The sequence below is a fragment of the Pan paniscus genome, chromosome 7 (genome assembly GCF_029289425.2).
Source record: "Pan paniscus chromosome 7, NHGRI_mPanPan1-v2.0_pri, whole genome shotgun sequence".
NCBI lineage: Eukaryota > Metazoa > Chordata > Mammalia > Primates > Hominidae > Pan > Pan paniscus.
Window position 1 is genome coordinate 25,027,169 of NC_073256.2, and position 13,964 is coordinate 25,041,132.

Genomic DNA, 13,964 nt, shown 5'->3' on the forward strand with positions numbered 1-13,964 from the left:
TTTTTAAATTTTCATTCTATACTTCAGATATAGTTTCAAATTATCTTTTTTAATTGAAAATCGCAATTTGAGAACTACGGAAAGGTATCATTGAACCAGAAACTCCTGAACCTGAGTATAGCTGAGAATGCCTGAATGTAGCTGGGTGTACCTGAGTTTACCTGAGTCAACCTGTATTCCTGCACAGACCATATAAACTTTCTCCCAGATAAGAAGGAAGATGCGGCTAACAGACATAACCTGTGAGGGGCAGCAGTGTCAGCCCTGGTCTTTCCATTAGCTGCAAAGGAAGTCTGAAGCAGGCTAGACTATGCCAGAATGAACCGTTTCAGACACTGCTCAGGCCTGAGTGTGAAATGGGCATCGGATGCAAACAGAACCATGACACAGACTTAGGTATGTTTACTAAATGGCATCTCACCCCCGTAATAGAGATGGAGGCAGCCTTGAACCCCAAACCTCCCAGGAGGTGGAAAGATCAGGTAGGAAGGGGAAGGAAGATACCAAACTCTTTAGCGAGGTGACTCTTCCGCATTACAAATGCAGTTTCAGAATTCAGATTCCCGCTGCAAGGGAAAGAGTAGGACGCGGACAGGGAGATTGTGTGTATTTCATCCTGGCTACCTTAGGAATGGCTTCTGGAACATGTTTTATGCTCTAATGAGTCGTGTTAGGCTTCTCACATGGCACCAAATAGAATTTGTCAGTTTGCTACTGATGTATTAGCAAATTCTGAATTCGCCCCCACCCCCTCACACTACTGTTTTTAGGACTTTTATTTTCAGATGCTTTAGTAATGATAAAAGATGAAACATGCTTAGTTCTATGAAGAATCAGTTACATTAACAAACTCTCACATCCCTGTGTTTGGAAACATAACTCAGCATAGGGGCACAGTCTGTCAGTAAGACCCAGGTTAACCCGCTTTCTCCCTTCCCTTGTTAGCTGCACAATCATCTGCTGAAAGCCTCTTGTAGTCTCTGCCTCAGTTCTCCGGTGCTAAATGGTTGTTCTTCTCAGAAGAACATAATAAAAATTAAGCAAGACAAAAATAGAACAGTTTCAATGCGAAATCATTTAGTTAGAAAAATATACCTAATTTTTCTGCTTATATTTTCAAAGAAATCCTGCAATAAATATTTTGAAAGGAATGAAGATGAGTCCAATAAATTTATATTTTATTTTTATAATGGACTTTAGAATATAGAGGGACTCAGTTATGTTAGTAAATGCAATACTTTGCAAAACACTTTGCAAATGTGAAGAACTTTAGTCCAACTATTTATACGTCATATCACTTTTCTATTGCTGCATTAAAAAGCTCCAAACCTAGGAACGTGAAATAACAAACATTTTGTTTCACATAGTTACTAAGGTTCAGGAATCTAGGAATGGGGTGGCTGCATGGTTCCGGCTCAGGATGTCTCACTAAGTTGCAGTTGAACTGTCATCAGGGGCTGTAGTCTCTGAAAACTTAGCTTCTGGGGCTGGAGGCCTCACTTCCAAGTTCAGTCATGTAGCTGCTGGCAGGAGGCTTCTGTTCCTTCCTATGTGGGACGCTCCATGAAACTGGTCACAACATGGCTTCCTCCAGAGTGAAACTGATTACAACATGGCTTCCCCCACCCCCAGAATGAAACTGATTACACAACATGGCTTCTCCCCAGAATGAAACTGATCATAACATGGCTTCCCCGAGGGCAAATATCTACATGAGACAAGGAGCAAGTGAGATGAAATCAAAATATTTTATAACCTAATCTTGGAAGTAACATCTCATTACTTCTCTGTAGTCGACTGATCAAACAGACCAGCAACCCTGAGCCAGTATGGATTTCGTCACACTACACAAAGATATGAATCCCAGGGGGCAGGGACCATCTTGGAGGCTTGGCTACCACAGAAAACAAGTTAAACAGATGATCCTTTTTAAAATCCTTGTCCTGGGGCTTTTAACATACTCATATTAAGATTAATAAGCCTATTTTACTAGTAGGGTCTCCATTTAGCCATAGAATCAGAGCCATCAACCTGGGACAAAAAGTAAGATTTTATCAACTAGTATAAAAATATGCTAAACTACTCAACTGAGGCACTAAGGTATCCAATATTGAAATTCGTTGTGAGACAAGCATCAATTTTTCAAAAGAAATATCTGAAAAGTGGTTAGACAAGTCTTAGGCTTTGCACCCAAGGGCTATTCCCACATATCAGAAGTATAAAAAGGTCAAGAGAGAGGGAAATCAGAAAGAATGTCTGAGGGGAGTTGGTTTGGAGGGGTAATTGATTGCTATGAGTTCTATCTAAAGGTGACGAGTGAGAGTAGCTTTAATTGAATTGTTTGGAGGGCTTCAAATGTGTTCTTTGTGGCTGAGGGTGCAGAAGGGATGGACATCTGACTCTGTCCAGGAAATCTGGAAGTTAGGAGAGATGTGTTGCTGAGCTCGTTGACACTCTGTAAAGAAGAGTCACTGGCTTGATAAAATCATGTCATTTGCAGCAACAAGGTTGAAACTGGAGGACATTATGTCAAGTGAAATTAGACAAGCACAGAAAGACAAATATTGCATGTTCTCAGTCATATGTAGGAGCTAAAAAATATTGATCTCACGAAGGTAGAGAATGGAATGACAGATACCAGAGGGCAGAAAGGGTGTGTGGTGGGGAGAAGGGGGTTGGATTAAAATAAGCTGGTTAATCAGTACAAACATATAGTTAGATAGAAGGAATAGGTTTTAATGTTTGACAGCAGAGTACGGTGACTATAGTTAACATGAATATATGGTATATTTCAAAATAGTTGAAAGAGAGGACTTAAAATGTTCCCAACACAAAGAAATGATCAATATTCCAGGTGATGGATATTCTAAATACCTTGATGTGATCATTACACATTCTATGCATGTAACAAAATAGCACATGTACCCTGTAAATATGTACAAATATGATGTATCAATAAATAAAAATTTAAAAATATATTTCTTAAATTAACTTTATCTGAAAGACATTCTACATACTGTACTCAGTCAATTGGATGTCATCATTTCATTCCAGGATCCTCTGCTACTTCTTGAATTTACTGATTGGGATCTCTGCACTAATATGAAATGATTTCCTAATATTCTCCTGCCTGGGATGATTGGGAAGGTTAACTACTATCTGACTGTGAAGCACCCTATAAATAAAAACAGCATGAGTAATACTAGCTATATAGTAGAAGATAAGTAACTGTGACCTTTTTAGCATAAAAAAGATACTTTATATTTTAAATGCCTTTTACCCCAGTGGGAAATACACAGAGGTGGTGTTGTGGGTTTTTAAAGGGTTGTAATAGGTAGCAGAGTAAGGGCACAGTTATGATAAATAATAGCTGTCAACTGAAGCATTCATGTAAAACTTATGATGTAGTCAAGTAACAATGACCCACTTTTAATCTCTATCACATTCAGCTGGAAACAATGAAGAATCAGTCTTTTGAGCTTTTGCATGTATTTTTTTTAAAGACAATATACCAAATAAACAACAATATAATAAAATCTCTCTAATGTGCATTCTGTTGATATGGGACTTGAACTTGACTAAAGTTTACGTTTGTACCACCTATACAAAAGTTATTTGCTCCGTTTAAAGAAAGAAAAGCTGGGAGTAAGAGTGTGTCTAAAAGGAAATAATTATTTTCAAATCTTCAATGTGTTGGTAACTGAACTCAGGTTACTATATTAATTTGGAAATAAAATTATTTAAATACTTTTTAAAAGCCAGGTATTATGGCAAATGCTTGTAGTCCCATCTACTTGGGAGACTAAAGCAGGAGGATCACTTGAGCCCAGGAGTTGGAGTCCATAGTAAGCTGTGATTGCACCAACACACTCCAGCCTGGGCAACAGAGTGAGACTCCGTCTCAAAAAAAAAAAAAAAAAAGAAAAAAAAGAAAAACTTTTTTGAAAAGAGTCGCTGCTTGAGATTTCCTAGAATATGCAGAGTCAGCCTGGGCAGAGAATGCATAAATGTTTCCTATAGAACCAAAAAGGATCCTGGGTGAGAATGAGCTATCCTGGATCCATTTACAATCCAGGTAGAGGCCAACATGAAGGAGGAGAGACCCATGGAGAAATTCTTCATAGCCTAAACCAACGAAAAAACAAGGTCTGAACCTGGAGCGGCCATTGATGAAAGGGAACTGACCACATCTCAAGATCTGCGGTCTGAGGAGCACCGCTAGGAGAGTCTCCAAATATCCCACAAAATGGCTGATGAGAGAAAAAGTTGGTTTTAAAAATCTAGAGATCCCAAGAGAGTGAGTCACCTCAGACCAGTAGCAGTTGAGCAAGAACTTTCCAACATCCCCTTACTCCCTGCCCTCTCCCCTGCCTGCCTGGGTCCCAGTTGGCAAACTATGAGGGTAAGAGGCCCCCCCCCGGCCCCGCCCCGCCATACCACACCCCAGCAACCAGGCAGCTCTCAGTGGGGTCCAGCAGGGGGAGGCAAGAGTTAACGTTAACTCAAGTTTAAAGTGTATTACCTGGGGCTGGACTTTTTTTGTTGTGTTGCGTTTTGCTTTGTTTTGTTTTTGAGACCAAGTTTTACTCTGTCTCCCAGGCTGGAGTGCAGTGGCATTATCTCAGCTCATTGCCACCTCTGCCTCCCAGGTTCAAGCAATTTTCCTGTCTCAGCCTCCTGAGTAGCTGAGATTATAGACGTGTACCTGCCACGCCCGGCTAATTTTTTTGTATTTTTAGTAGAGACGGGGTTTCACCATGTTGGTCAGGCTGGTCTCAAACTTCTGGCCTCAAGTGATCAGCCCGCCTAGGCCTCCGGAAGTGCTGGGATTACAGACGTTAGTCGCCGTACCCAGCCTGGACGTTTATATTATTGGAATGACACCATGTGTCTTGAAATGTTTGAAGAACTTTTACCAAAGAGTTACCAAACCACGTTGTCAGAGAGTAGTCAACCCAGGGGCAGGGTTATGATGACACACTGTGAGACAAAATAAGGCTACTTATCTGATTATATCATATGATTTCTTGTTCGATTTATAAAGTTTACTAGCAGTGGCCTCTGTGTTTGATATTAGGGCCATTTTTACCAGGAGGATTCTGATGGCTCCAGAAGTGAATTACACCTAGAACAGCCCATATTGTTACAGGGGAGAGATGGACAGAAAAACAAGTAAACTGGATGATCAATGGAGCCAAAATGTCCATCTTGTTCCAGGCCTGCAGGGTTAAGGCTGTAAGGGCAGTTTTTTCTCAAGGCCTCTGATAGGTCCTTACCCACCCACATCAGGGTGAAAAACTTAGAAGCCTTTCAACCTTCGGTGCTTCATTTGTTTGTTCATTAAATCACTTATTCATTCAACAGTATTTTCCAGAGGCTCTACCACATGCCTGGAGCCCTTTTACTCTTAGAAAAACTGTCTCACTGTCTTTTGTATGGAGCTGTTTTCTCTATCACCAAGACTTCTGAGTGTCATCAGCTGCGTTTAGCCGGGTGACAGCTTTCCTGTAAGGAATATGTGGACAGGGTTTAGAGAAAGTGGGTATTATATGTAAATGTGATATGAAACAGGGACCCTGGAAACATCTGATACTTTTCTTTCATATATATTATATATTTATATATTTTATATATGTATGGATATATACACACATATCATATGTTCATATTTACATGTATATGTGTAGATATTCTTGGTAGTGCAGTTAGAAAAGACTTGGAATCTGGAAAGTTTACAGGAAAAATAGTATGTTCTATTTTTATAATACTTTGTGGAATGCTACCTGTTTTTTTCTCTTAAAAAAGTCATTCCTTTACAGCCCAACCCTCTCACATGCAAAAGATCCATTATCCATCTTGGCGAGTACCACAAAGGCAGAGTCGTTTTATTCTTAAAAAACACTAAAGTCTTCTGCTGCGTACAACATTTTCTTTCTTTCTTTTTTTTTTTTTTTAGGCGGAGTCTTGCTCTGTCACCAGGCTGGAGTGCAGTGGCGTGATCTTGGCTCACTGCAATCCCCGCCTTCCAGGTTCAAGCGATTCCCCTGCCTCAGCCTCCAGAGTAGCTGGGACTACAGGGACACGCCACCATGCCCGGCTAATTTTTTATATTTTAGTAGAGATGGCATTTCACCACGTTGGCCAGGATGGTCTCGATCTCCTGACCTCGTGATCCGCCCACCTCTGCCTCCCAAAGTGCCAAGATTACAGGCGTGAGCCACCGTGCCTAGCCTGTGTACAACATTTTAAATAACATTTTTGGGGTCTTATGTCTTTTGGGGGAAGATTTTTATATACATTTATAAATTATAACATTTAGATCCTTAATATATCTGAACTTAATCTGGGTGCACGGTGGTAGATAACAATGCATTGAATTGTCACTTCAAACAAATAAACAGCCAAATTTCCAAATACCGTATATGAATAATTCATAGCTGCCTACTTATTGGAAAGGAAATCTCTAACATATACTTAATTTCCATGTCTCTGTTTCTGTATTCTATTCAATCTGTATTCATGCTGGTATAAAAATATTTTAATATTGTAGTGTTAAAGTAAAAATTTTTTTAGAAATCGAGGTCTCACTATATTGCCCAGGCTGGTCTCAAACTCTTCGGCCCAAGGCATCCTCTGCTTCAGCTTCCCAAGTAGCTGGGACTACAGGGGTGCACCACCGTGCCTGACTGAAAGTAAATTTTGATATCTGGCAGCCCCTCAGTTCACTGAACACCTGGACTGCTCCAACCTGCCCCCAATCCAAACACCTTCACTTGATCTCCACATCTGCCCCTCTCGACATTCTGCTCAAGCAGGGGACACCTGTCTCAGCAGCAAGTTTAAGTGGAAAACACTGAAGAGTTTTTTTTTTTTTTTTTGGTTGATCATAGGTTTGCCACTTACAGTGTGGTAGCTAAAACCCAAGGCAACGTTAGGCTGTATGGATAGGAGAATCATGTTTAGAGAATGATAAATAATGGTTGTAGAATCATCTATCAGAATATATCTGGAGGTGGAGCATGGTGGTTCATGCCTGTAATCCCAGGACTTTGGGAGGCTGAGGCGAGTGGATCACCTGAGGTCAGGAGTTCGAGCCCAGCCTGGCCAACATGGTGAAACCCCATCTCTACTAAAGATACAAAAATTAGCTGGGCATGGTGGCACACACCTGTAATCCCAGCTACTCAGGAGGCTGAGGCAGGAGGATCGCTTGAACCCAGGAGGCAAAGGTTGCAGTGAGCTGAGATCATGCCACTGCACTCCAGCCTGGGCGACAGAGTGAGACTCGATCTAAAAAAAAAGAAAAAAAAATCACATCTGGAGTCCTAGGCTCATGGCTGGGCACCCCCTGGGGACAGGAGAATTTCCAAACTAGAATGAGGCCAGAGGACAGCTAGATTCCCAACCATGTGAGGGAAACAGGGAGGGGTGCTTTGTCCTGAGAGGAGAGGACCCGGGAACTGCTGGAGATTGTCCTCAAGTTTAAAGAGGGGCTGTGCAAAACTATCTTGTCTAGAAGGAAAAAAGAAGGGAGTGGAAGAGTTAAAGAAAGCTAGTCCTCAGCTCTGTGTTGAGAATTTTCTAGAAAAAAAAATAACATTCTCAAAACAAAAGGGCTGGACTTGAGGAGGTAATGGATGCCTGTAATCAAAAATACTTCAAAAGAAGCTGTGTGCTGCAGAAAGGATTCTGTTTGGGTAGGAAAGTGAACTTGGTGCCTCTGTGGATCTTTTCCATTTCCTTAAATTCACTTTCCCTTCCTTGAAACTTTTCAGCTCACAGTGCTTGCACCCTGTGCTAGATGATTATAGAACTTCTAGCCTGTACCTGACATTCATCTTGCAACGTTTCTTGAGCTGTTTTTTTTCTTACATTGTTATTTAAATTTCTACACTTTGTCTCTCTTGAGTTCAAGAACTATTCCTTGAAAGTCTTCCTCGCAAACCCCTTTCACAGCACCTAGTCCAGTTCCTTGCATTTAAAACTAGCTTGATACATATTATTTTTTTGTTCAGCAACATGCTGACTAACGTGCCACTCCTCCAAACTCCAGTCACCAAGAAATTCACAATGTGCTTTTTAAGGGTTCTCTTTCAGAAATGCCCACCTTCTTCTTTGATATCTCTAAAACTTTCATCCTCATTCATTTCCCCTTCTCCATTTCCTTTTCTGTTATTTTTTTCTATAATTTTTTTTTTTCTTTTTAGAGACGGGGTCTCACTATGTTGCCCAAGCTGGAGTGCAGTGGCTATTCACAGGCGTGATCCCATTACTGATCAGCATGGGAGTTTGAACCTGCTCAATTCCCGGCCCGGGTGGTTTCACTCGTCCTTAGGCAATGTGGTGGTCCCCCACTGCTGGGAGGTCACATGGATGCTGAACTTAGTGTGGACACTCTATTGGCATGGTGCACTACAGCCCAGAAGTCCTGGCCTCAAGCGATCCTCCCATCTCAGGCCTCCCACCCCCCTAGTAGCTGGGACTACAGGCACGTGCCACCGTGCCTGGCTCCTTTTCCATTATTTTTAAAGGAAAGAATAGTCTTTTCCTGAAATTAAGCCCCTTTTTTGCGGTCGTAATATAGACAGGAGGGGAACAGATGGCTGACTTTTGAGGAGACAATTCCAGGCTGCTGAGGCTTAACAAAGAGAATAAAGGGTAATTTACCAAAGACTTAGAAAGTCACAGGGCATTTGAGATTGTTTAAAGCCCCAGACCCACTGCCCTTGCCAACTCCTCCACACTAGCTCTCCCCGAGCCCCTCCAGCCTTCAGAAAAACGTGAGGTTGCCAGGCTGCCACCAACATAGCCACTCGGAGGCTGTGGCTCTCCCAAGCACATGCGCGAGGCTGCACTGGCTAAAGGCTGGGTGCCATTGTCTTTCAGCAAATAGCCTTGGTTTGTGCACCTGGCTGCAATCCCAGGACCCCTGCTGTGAGAGCTAAACAGACAGTGTAATGGAGCATTGGGGTCTTTATTTCACTGTAGGGGGAATGCCTTGTTCGGGTTCTCATTTCTTTTTTTTTCCTCCCGAAAAACTCAGCTTGATGCTTCCTGCATCTGCTCTGTTGCGTGAGCCTGTGCGTCCAAAACCCCTTTTTATTCTATTCCTGATTTTCTTTAAGTAGAAAGCTTGCAAAATGGCCCCATCTGCTTCTTTCAGACTTGGGCCACAAAGGGAACCTCCGTTCGCCACAAAGACATGTCCCTTGGTCACTCTGTTGGGCTATCTCCACTGCCATACTAACCCTACACAGAGAAGTCACCAGGACTGCCAGGAGAAAATGCTGTCTGTGCTTTTGTTTCCTTATATTCTGGAGAGAAATGTAAAATGTACAAGATTCACTACAGAAATACCCAAGGGGCATGCGGGCCCCCTGGAGCCCAGGGTGGCTGAAGCAATGCAGAGAGAACCTGAAGTGGGATGGAGGGAAAGTCATTAGCCACATGAGGCACTGCACTGACTTCATCTGACCTCTGGGTTTTCGGGGATACAAGGTAATGCTAGTCCGGGTGCAGTGGCTCAGGCCTGCAATCCCAGCAATTTGGGAGGCCAAGATGGGTGGGTCACCTGAGGTCAGGAGTTCGAGAACAGCCTGGCCAATATGATGAAACCCCGTATCTACCAAAAAATACAAAAATTAGCCAGGTGTGGTGGTGCACACCTGTAATCCCAGCTACTTGGGAGATTGAGGCAGGAGAATCGCTGGAACCTGGGAGGCAGAGGTTGCAGTGAGCAGAGATCATGCCACTGCACTCCAGCCTGGGTGACAGAGTGAGACTTCATCTAAAAAAAAAAAAAAAAAAAAAGGTAATGCTATATTCTGAGTTGCAACCAAAAGCCCTGTGGACTGGGGAGGGATTTGGCTTAATTTAGATTCATGAAGACCCAGACTCCGCACATTCAAACCAGAGCAGCAGACATTCATGGAATTCTTTGCACAGTTGAACCTTGAACAGTGTGGGAGTTGAGGACATACCCTGGTGCAGTCGGAAATCCTCGTATAACTTTTGACTCCCGCAAAACTTAACTGTGAACAGCCCACTGTTGACTAGAAGCCTTACTGATAACATAAACAATCGATTAATACATATTTTTTGTGTGATATGTATCATGTACTGTATTCTTAGAATAAAGTAACCTAGAGAAAAGAATATGTTACTAAGTAAATCATAAAAAAGAGAAAATGTATTTTATTTATTTATTTATTGAGAAGGAATCTTGCTCTGTCGTTTAGGTTGGAGTACAGTGGTGTGATCTTGGCTCACTGCAGCCTCTGCCTCCTGGGTTCAAGCTATTCTCGTGCCTCAGCCTCCTGAGTAGCTGGGATTACAGGCACACACCACCACGCCCAGCTAATTTTTGCATTTTTAGTAGAGACAGGGTATCGTCAGGTTGGCCAGGCTGGTCTCCAACTCCTGACCTCAGGATCTGCTTGCCTCGGCCTCCCAAAGTGCTCGGATTACGGGCGTGAGCCACTGCACCCAGCCAAGAAAATGTATTTAGTATTCATTCAGTGAACATCAATTATCATACAGGTCTTCATCTTTGTCGTCTTCAGGTTGAGTAGACGAAGGAGGAGGAGGAAGAGAAGGGGGTGGTCTTGCTATCTCGGGGCCGCAGAGGTGGAAGAAAATTTGGATATAAGTGAATCTCTGAAGTTCCAATCTGTGTTGTCCAAGGGTCAGTTTTACTTTTTGTGCCCAGTAATGTGCCAAGTACTTGCAGGTGAGGGGAGTGAGGCACTTATATTCAGTCCCAAAAGAAACAGACACATTTTAATGTGATGCAATGATTGTTATGGCAGGTGTGCACCAGGAACAGTGGGTACCTACGGGTGGTGGCCAGTCCAGCTTCTAAAGAATGCTCAGAGTCTGGGTCTTTGTGAATCTAAATTAAGCCAAATCCCTCCCCAGTCCACAGGGCTCCAGGTTGCAACTCAGGATACAGCATTACTTTTTTTTTTTTTTTTTTTTTAAGATGGAGTCTGGCTCTGTTGCCCAGGCTGGAGTGCAGTGGTGTGATCTCGGCTCACTGCAACCTCCACTTCCCCGGTTAAATGTCTGATATTGTAGTACAAATAGAATTCCCAACAATTGGGCAAATCAGCAGAAAAGAGAGTTTCAGGAACAAGGTATCACACAAGCAAACTAGGAAAACATACAACACCATTGTCTAAGAGGCAAAATCATAATCCCTCCTGGAAGTGCAGGCAGGCCCCTGCAGATGGTTTGGAGTACAAGGTACAGAAGCGGGAAACGAAGATGGTGAGGCAGGGCCACCTCAGAGATGGCATCTTGTAGCAAATGAAGGGGCTCTAGGGAAAGAGATTCTGCTGAAGTTTTTAAGCAAGGAGAGACAGGTCCAGATTTGCCCCATGGAAGGATTGCCCTGGAAGTAGCAGGGGGCCAGGTGTGTTGGTTCATGCCTGTAATTCCAACATCTTGGGAGGCTGAGGCAGGTGGATCACCTGAGGTCACAGTTCAAGGCCAGCCTGGCCAACACGGTGAAACCCCGTCTCTACTAAAAATACAAAAAAAAAAAGAAAATTAGCCCAGCATTGTGGCACGTGCCTGTAATCCCAGCTACTCAGGAGACTGAGGCAGGAGAATCGCTTGAACTCAGGAAGTGGTTGCAGTGAGCCAGGATTGCACCACTGCACTCCAGCCTAAATGACAGAGTGAGACACCGTCAAAAAAAAAAAAAAAAAAAAAGGAGGGAAGATGAATTTCGCAGAGGAAGTACTGCTGCACCGGGAGAAGCCATGGGCAGGTAAACCCTTTGGGTCACTAAACTCCCTATCCTTGGCTCCTGTACTTCTCTCACACTGCAACCCAGTATTTCCAGAAACTCTGTTGTCTTTACTTTCAAAATATTTCTACAACCTGCCTTTTCTCACCACCTCCACTGCTACCACCCTGTCTCAGCCACCAATATCTCTCACCTGGATTGTAGCTACAGCTGCCAGCCTTGTCTCCCGGTTTGTCTCTGGTTTCTTAAGTTTGTTCTCAAGGCAGCAGCCAGAGTGACCTTCTTAAAACAAACATCAGGTCCCATGATTCCTCTGCTCAAAACTCCACAATGCCTCTTCGTCCTGTTCAGCTGAAGTTCACATAGTGAACCCTCATCGCACTTCTAATAACTCTCTCCTGGCTCCTGCGCCTCCAGTTGTGTTGTTTCACTTGCACACTAGCAGCCACGTTCCCAATTGAAGGCCCCTTCCCTCTGTCTGCCATGTTTTCCCCCAGGGAACACGTGGCTTTTCTCCTTCAAGCCTTTCATAAAATGTTATCTTCTCAAAAAGGCTTACTCCAATTATCCTATTTAAAAAGGCAAACTACAGCTTTTCCACCCAAATTCCTCCTAGTACCTATGTCCTATGCATAGTAGTTATTATTATCATTTTTTTTTTGAGACGGAGTTTCACTCTTGTTGTCCAAGCTGGAGTGCAATGGCATGATCTTGGCTCACTGCAACCTCTGCCTCCCAGGTTCAAGCGATCCTCCTGCCTCAGCCTCCCGAGTAGCTGGGATTACAGGCATGTGTCACTACACCTGGCTAATTTTTGCATTTTTAGTAGAGATGGGGTTTCACCATGTTGGTCAGGCTGGTCTCGAACTCCTGACCTCAGGTGATCTGCCCACCTTGGCCTCCCAAAGAGCTGGGATTACAGGCGTGAGCCATCGCACCCAGCCAGCAGTTATTTTTTAAATTTACTACATAATTTCTTAAAATTCGTTATATTTTTTAAATTTGCTGTATAATTTACCCATTCATTATGTTTTTATTTTCTGCCCTCTTTTTTCCCCTAAATCTTCTAGGGCAGGGATCTTTGTACATCTGGTTTACTAATTGTATCCCACTTTCCTAGAATGGTGCCTGGCATGCAATATATCCCCAACAAATATTTTTTGAATAAGTAGCAGTAGTTCAGATAAGCTATAAGGGACTGAATTAGAACTATGATACTGCAAAGAAAAGGAGAAAGACTTCAGATATAGTCATAAGATTTCCCAATTACTCAAAAGTGCTGGGTGACAGAAGGGGAATGGTGTGGAATGAATGTCAGGCTTGGATGACTAACTGGGACAGAGGACAACTTGGTATGGAGGACAGGGAAGATAATGACGAGCTCTGTTCGGGACATTTTTAGTTGGACTTGGCTTTGGAATACTCAAATGGAGACTCCGCAGGAAGTTAGAATTCAATTTTAAAGCTCACTAGAGAGATTAGAACAGATGCTGTACAATTAGAAGCCATCAGTAAATTGACTTGCAAATAAGCTATTGGCACCCTAACTCAAGGGACTAGATATCAGTAGCCAGCAAGAACTGTATATTATATTATATTCATACAGAGAAAATATAATGCATATAATGTATACAGAGAAAAGAGAATTTCCAGGCATATTCTACAAGAGATGGCAATATTTGTCTATAATTTCAAATTTTATTCTCCAAGGCTGGTTTTTCCTATGAGATATGAGCTATAACATCCCAAGATGAAACAAAGATTTTTCAAAAGTCAAGGTGAAACCATTCATGGGGTGATTACATTTTGTTCAACTGAAAAGTATTAAACACACACACACACATACACACACACAAACTTAATTACGTTGTTTATCTCAGATAATCATCTAAGTGTTGGTGAAAGGGCAAAATATGACTTTTCCCTCTAAACTAAAACACAACATTTCCCCCTCCCCCAGGAATCTCACAGATTTTTAAAAGGCATCGTATGAAGGCAGGTAATATTATCTTGCTTTACAGAGGGGTCAGTTCACAAAAAGGTTACGGTAATTCCCAAGGATTGTATGAAGAGTCAGAGGGCGACTCCTGGAACAAATCTTCAAAATCTTGGATCTCAGGCCCAGGGTCCCCAAACTGAGGTCATCCTTCTGGTCACAAAGGCTTAGGCAGATTTATGAGATAAGCAGGAGTCACAGCAGTAACGTTAGATT